Source organism: Pteronotus mesoamericanus, unplaced genomic scaffold (assembly GCF_021234165.1).
Source record: "Pteronotus mesoamericanus isolate MK-2021 breed Mesoamerican mustached bat unplaced genomic scaffold, CSHL_Meso_final scaffold_705, whole genome shotgun sequence".
NCBI lineage: Eukaryota > Metazoa > Chordata > Mammalia > Chiroptera > Mormoopidae > Pteronotus > Pteronotus mesoamericanus.
In genome coordinates, this window is record NW_026555326.1 from 12,120,936 (window position 1) to 12,126,935 (window position 6,000).

Genomic DNA, 6,000 nt, shown 5'->3' on the forward strand with positions numbered 1-6,000 from the left:
TATTCCTCCAAAGTTAAAAATGACTTGTATTATTGCTGTCTGGCTCCCCTAGTTCTGTTAAATCTTTCCTCCAATCACATTCTTGTTTTATGCACTTTGTAACTAACTTCTCCTCCCTCAGATTACTCCATTCTTTGAATTACGGTTCCAAAGAGATTCAGATGCTTCCCCCACAGGTAGTGAGTAACACATTGTTGTGGGGCACGGGGAGGGGGGAGATGTTTGGAGTGATCAAAGTCTTGCAAATCAAGTCATATGTCTCATAAGAGATGGCAATGGCTACAGGTGCCAAGTGCAGATGGATGGCAAGCTCTGGGTGAAGTTGTCGCTATAACGTGGGCTGATTACTTCACTGCCTAACATTGGCTGTGCAGAAATGACTCTTACTTTGCTCACCACAAGACTTAATCACATAACCTGTGTGGGTTCCCAAAGTATGGTCAACAAACCTATGATTTATGTGTGGGTAGGCACATTTGTCTTCCTTTTAAACTGCTAAATTAATCTAAAAAAAAGGTGTCTGGACAACAATGAAAAGAACACCTCTAAGTACTAGAAAAATAAAATGTTGAAAACAGTGATACAAGCACTAACACAAATCTGCCTCCAAGGAAGTCACTGGTATTTCAACTTTACATTCTCTCCAGACCACAAATGGGGGAGAGGGGAAGGGGGAGGTACTCCTACCTTTTACCTCAGGAAGTCAGTAAGATTTTAATAACAGCCAAAAGGAGACCCATTGAAGTCTTTCCTTTTGTAGATATGTTTCCTTGTTGGGAGGCACAAGAAAAGCCATTTCATTACATTATTGTCTTTGGAATTCCAAGGTGACAGTTATAATGGCAGAGTTTCCTGTAGCTAAGCCTTTAATATCAACTGGAAGAACTATGGACTAAGTAAAATGAAGAGAGCCTCACTGACCACACATCCCCTCCAATGTCCATTAGGGTTTAACAGCACACAGAGGCTATAACTAACATGAATCACCCAGATGATGACTGCTATATGGGCCGGCTCACAGTAAGTGTGAAGTTCTTTAATGGTACAAGTGTAAAGGGTTAGCAGATATTATTTGTGTCTCTGTTGTACTGTGTGTGGAGGGGAGCGGTTGGGGAGAAGGAGAGAGAATTTTCTAGTTTCTTTGCAAACACTGGGCTGTGAGAGCAGAAGTTGGCTAGGGAAAGAAGAGCTCAACCACAAAGGGAAAAGGACAGTTAGCTTATGTTTAGTTACAAACTTTAGGTCAATTTTTTATACAACTTTATGCCTTTCATTATAGTATCTGCATGTCATTCAATGTATATGATCAATATTATTACAATTTGTTTAAGTATGTGGATAATGTTGATTATATCACCAAGACAGCAAGCTTCCTGGGAACAAGAGCACATTGGCCTTGATCTTTCCTACATCCTCAGTACCCAGCAAGGTGCCTGGCCCATAGTAAGTGCCCCTAAAATATTAATTGAATAAACAAATGAATATGGGTCTTAATTCATGAAAATACATGTCGTGACATATTTGCCATGTTTGTGTCCTATGCCATGAGCAGGGCTGAATGTGTTACTATAATCTAGCACAGCAAGCAGAACCCCAAAATGTGTCTATCTTTGGCTGGCCCAAGAGCTATGTGCGCAAAATCAAGTATAGAGGCCAGGGAAAGGGAAACTAGCATGAGGAACCTCAGGGTACTCTGAACCCAGGGTGTGCATTTTTGTTGTGCCCTCTCAGATCACTGCTGATCTTTTCTAGGCCCTAGTGTCCTCATTTAAAATTTAGTGAATAACTTTCTTTTCCCTTGCAGTTCTGAAATACTAACAGTTTTGGAAGATATCTGTACCCTGAAATCTTGCCAGAAACAAACCATGGTAAGATCTTCTGCTTACAAAGTACAAAATAATTAAGTTTTAAAACATGAAGTTCAGGCTGGTGTGGCTCAGTGGATTGAGTGCCGGCCTGCGAACCAAAGGGTTGCTGGTTTGATTCCTAGTCAGGGCACACACATAGGTTGCAAGCCAGGTCTCCAGTGTGGGACATTTGAAAGGCAATCACATATTGATGTTCTCTCCTTTTCTTTCTCCCATCCTTCCCCTCTCTCTAAAAAAATAAAGTCTTTTTGAAAACCCATGAAGTTCAGCTCTATTTTAATGAGGATATATTATACAGAGGCCAGAGCGGGAGAGGAGCTTCTTGCTAGATCCAAGCCAATTAATATATTGCCTTCATCCTTTCCTATATCCAGAAGTCAGATTCTCCAGGCCTCTATGGGAAGAACATAATGTTCTTAACCAGAGCTGGCTCTTTGCTTCAGTCTCTAGCTATCACAGGGAGTCTATGATTTACAGTCAGAATGGAAGGAGGCATCACCTCCCAGACTTTTACAGATTTTTTTGGACAAGTAGCAGAGTCACAGAAAACCTAGAATTAGGTAGAAAGCAAAATTCCCCCCCCCCCAGAGAATTCAAAGAGAGCTCCAACTGAGAGCCTTGAAGCAATCACCGTGTAAGAACAGAAGAAAGGAAAGCCACATTTCAAGAAAATAAGCAGACATTTTTCCTTTAAAAAAATTGTAAAGATGACTATTAAGCACTGATTTTACTCCCACCTCTGTACTACTTCCATCTCTCAAGATGTCACTTTTAAAATCAAAAGGTTTTATCCACAAAGCCACCAGTGAGTAAACAGCCTTCACATTCTTACCCTCATACACACAGTAAGATATTTACTCTCTAATAGACAGCAATTGTAAATAAATTTCATTTAATCTGTAAAAATCACAATAAAAATGTTTAACCTCCAAGGCAGAGTTTACAGATGCATCTACGTGCTCTGCCAGCACCAGAAAACACAAGGTCTTGAATAAACTACTTGAATAGGAGGGACATTTTCTCTCCCAAGCATCTCACATTGACCTTCTTAAATACACACACACACACACACACACACACACACAGGAGGATGAAAGGGGAAATCCCAACCCCTCCTACCCCATTCTCTGAACAAATCAGCCAATAAATCTAACGAAGACACAAGAGAAAAGGACAGAAGCCAACAGGTGGAAAAAGGCTTTTTGTTTCCTTAGAAATGCTCTGACACTTGATCTGTGTTCCCGATCTATTTATCTCAGGGTGTCTTTAATAATGGTTATATCATCATGATAGTGATGATCAAGAATAATGATAATCCTTCGACTTTATGACGCCCAACATTTCTAGCTGGAAGATTTCTCCTCGTTTTTTAGACAAAATAATCTGTCCTCTTTCGCCAAATCCCAGGGAGGTAGACATCATCCCCAGTCAGCTCTCTGGATTTTACAGATGGGGAAATTGAGACATGGGGCACCCTTCAACTCCTTTACAATATCCACCCCCCAGAGAAATCCCCAACCAGAAAAGTTTCTGGATTGTCTAGAGGCAGAGTTCTCTTGCTCTCTCTTGCCTGCTATGCCACTCTGCCTCGAAGTGTCAGGGCTGGAGATGAGTACTGGGGTACCTGCGATGAGGACTGGAGTACCTGCCCTTCATAATGAGGCACGCCAGGGCAGTGTGTGGGAAGTCCATACACACGCGCACACACAGACACACAGACACTCGCATACACAAAGCTCCACGCATTCTCTGCAGGTACTTAGCGGAGCACCGGCTGGCCCTGGCACAGCCTGAGGACACACGGTTCCCAGCCCATAAGGCCTCCTTGAGCTCCAGCTGAGGCTGCCCTGAAGGAGGGCTCTGCCCTCCTCTCCCTCTCTTTTAGGCTTCTTTTTTCCCTCCTCACAACCTCCTCCCACCCCTCTCCATCCACCCCTTCTCCCTCACCAACCCAGAGGCATAGATTGTGTTACTGGGGTTCCCTATAAAGAGGGGCCATCCCCAGCCCGGAGCTCCTTGCAGGACTTCCAGGGGCAAGGCGGGAGCTCGCATCGCAGGACCCCAGCGCTCCCGAGCAACGCAGGAATGAGACCCCACTTCCAGGCACGGGAGGACAAGCCTGCCACAGAAGAAGGAATTGTTAGGGCTCTTACCTTTTTTATGAGGAGAAATTCTGGAGAATCATTTCAGAAACTGAGGGGGGAAAGTGAATGAAGACCAAAAAAAGGCCCTTTTCCTGCAATCCCTGGCCTCCTGGTATCAAGACACCAGGACAACATCAAAGCAACTTAGGGGGAACACTTTAGGGGCCTATTGTCTGCTCTGGTCTGATCTGTTTTTCTTCTGACTCCCCCTCTTGCTGCGGTGACACTTGGTACGGCCCAGGCATTCATGCCAAGTAGCTTTCACACATGGAAGCTTGTCTCAAGCAATTGCTGACAAGCCACAAACAAGACATTCTCTCTCCCTTCTCTGCGCCCCCCTTTTCTCCTCCCCCCTCCACCTTTTCCTCCTCCTCCTCCCTTGTCTCCCCTCCTCCTTCTGAAAGCAAACTAAAACTCTCCAGTGACAAGCAGGCTCACAGGCTTGGCCTAGCTGCACACGCAGTGTCTCTCTCTCTCTCTCTCTCTCTCTCTCTCTCTCTCTCTCTCTCTCTCTCTCTCTCTCTCTCCCTCCCTCCCTCTCTCTCTCCCCCTCCCTCCCTCTCTCTCCTCCCACCCTCCCTCTCCCTCTCCCTCTCCCTCTCCCTCTCTGTCTTTCCACCCCCACACCCCAGAGTAGCTCGGCTAGATGCTGCTGCACTGGTGGAGTTAAGAAATGGGGAAAAGCCTAAGCTGAGTTGGGGGCAGGGAGAGGCAGAGGGAGAGCCGGAGAGCCACCTCCTGGGTCCTGGTAAGATGGCAGAAGAGAGGTGAGCCCTTTGGAGAAACAGCAGTGGCCACACACGTGTGCTCACATACACACACTGGGAAGCAGTTGGAGGTCCAGGAAGAGCAGAAAATGACTCCCGTCAGCTTGAGATTGGGGAAGTAGAGAGATAAGAGAACGAGTGGATCTAGTACTGGGGTTTCTGCTGAATGTTTAGGTGGTTTTCTTCATTATAATAAGGAAAAATGTGTTCCCCAAGGATCTAGCCTTTCTTCACTGTATAACTGAGGACAGACCAGAGCTACTTGTTAAAATAAATCTACAAAATGTGTAAATGTTCGAGTAAATGTAACAGAAGATTCAACTTGTACTCAGGATATTTTTTAAGTGTATCTTTAAACATTTTTTTTTAAAGCAGCAATCCTAGAGAGCAGTCGCAAGGAGAGTAGTAACAAGTAGTGTAAACTCTGTGAGCTGTGAAGTGTGATGCTGAAGTTACTGATTGCCAGGCTGCTGGAATTTATGGAGGGGTGGGCATTGAGAGTTGGAGGGGGAAGGGTGAGTCTCTGTGAGCTGTTTTCTAGGAATGGGGTTGGGGGATGGGAATGAGGTAGTATAATGAATATGGCAAGAAGCAAGCAGGAATTTGATTGGTGTGAAGGAGAAGGAAGGTGGGGATGTAAAGCGGGAGAACAGAAAGAGAAAAGTACTGCATTAAGAAGGAAAAAGTAAAATGGAAGCCCAGAGATTGAAACATGCAGAGTGAATGAGATGGCAAAGGCTGGCATACAATGTGAGCAAAAGAAGCACAAACGATGTGTAAATATGCAAATGGCAAGAAATCAGGAGGGTCAATTGAGATCAAAAAGAAAAAAAGGATGATTATGTGACATTCATAATTTCAGCATGTTGTGGGGTCACCATCCTGACAAGGTCTCTGCCCCAGACCAGGATGGTTACCCCTCTAGGAGCAGGATCTGAATGGAAGCTCAGCAACTAACTGGAGCACTAAACGAGTTTTGTATTTTTGCATGAAGCTGGCTTATAATAAATTCTTCAGAATCTTCCTCTACTAAATTTAAGTGATGTGCACACACCTAATTCACTCCTTGGTAGGGGTACAATAGGAATACATTGTGACTTTTTACATTTAATACTAACTAAATGGGTTGTCACTACCTAAAACTTACCACATCCAAGACACATTCTTGTTCTTGTTTCCTTTTCTCCTGAATGTGCTTCTCCATTTTGACTGATCCCTAGA

General features: G+C 44.3%; 1 protein-coding gene across 1 annotated transcript in view; it reads right to left on the reverse strand.

Annotated features, from left to right (window-relative positions):
• LOC129062292 (uncharacterized) overlaps positions 1 to 4,316 on the reverse strand; it is a 75,600-nt gene extending 71,284 nt beyond the window's left edge. The window contains exon 1 of the mRNA XM_054563156.1: positions 4,022 to 4,316. The gene's annotated coding sequence lies outside the window, so the exon portion shown is untranslated. The remainder of the gene's footprint in view (positions 1 to 4,021) is intronic.
• Between the last annotated feature and the right edge of the window lie 1,684 nt (positions 4,317 to 6,000).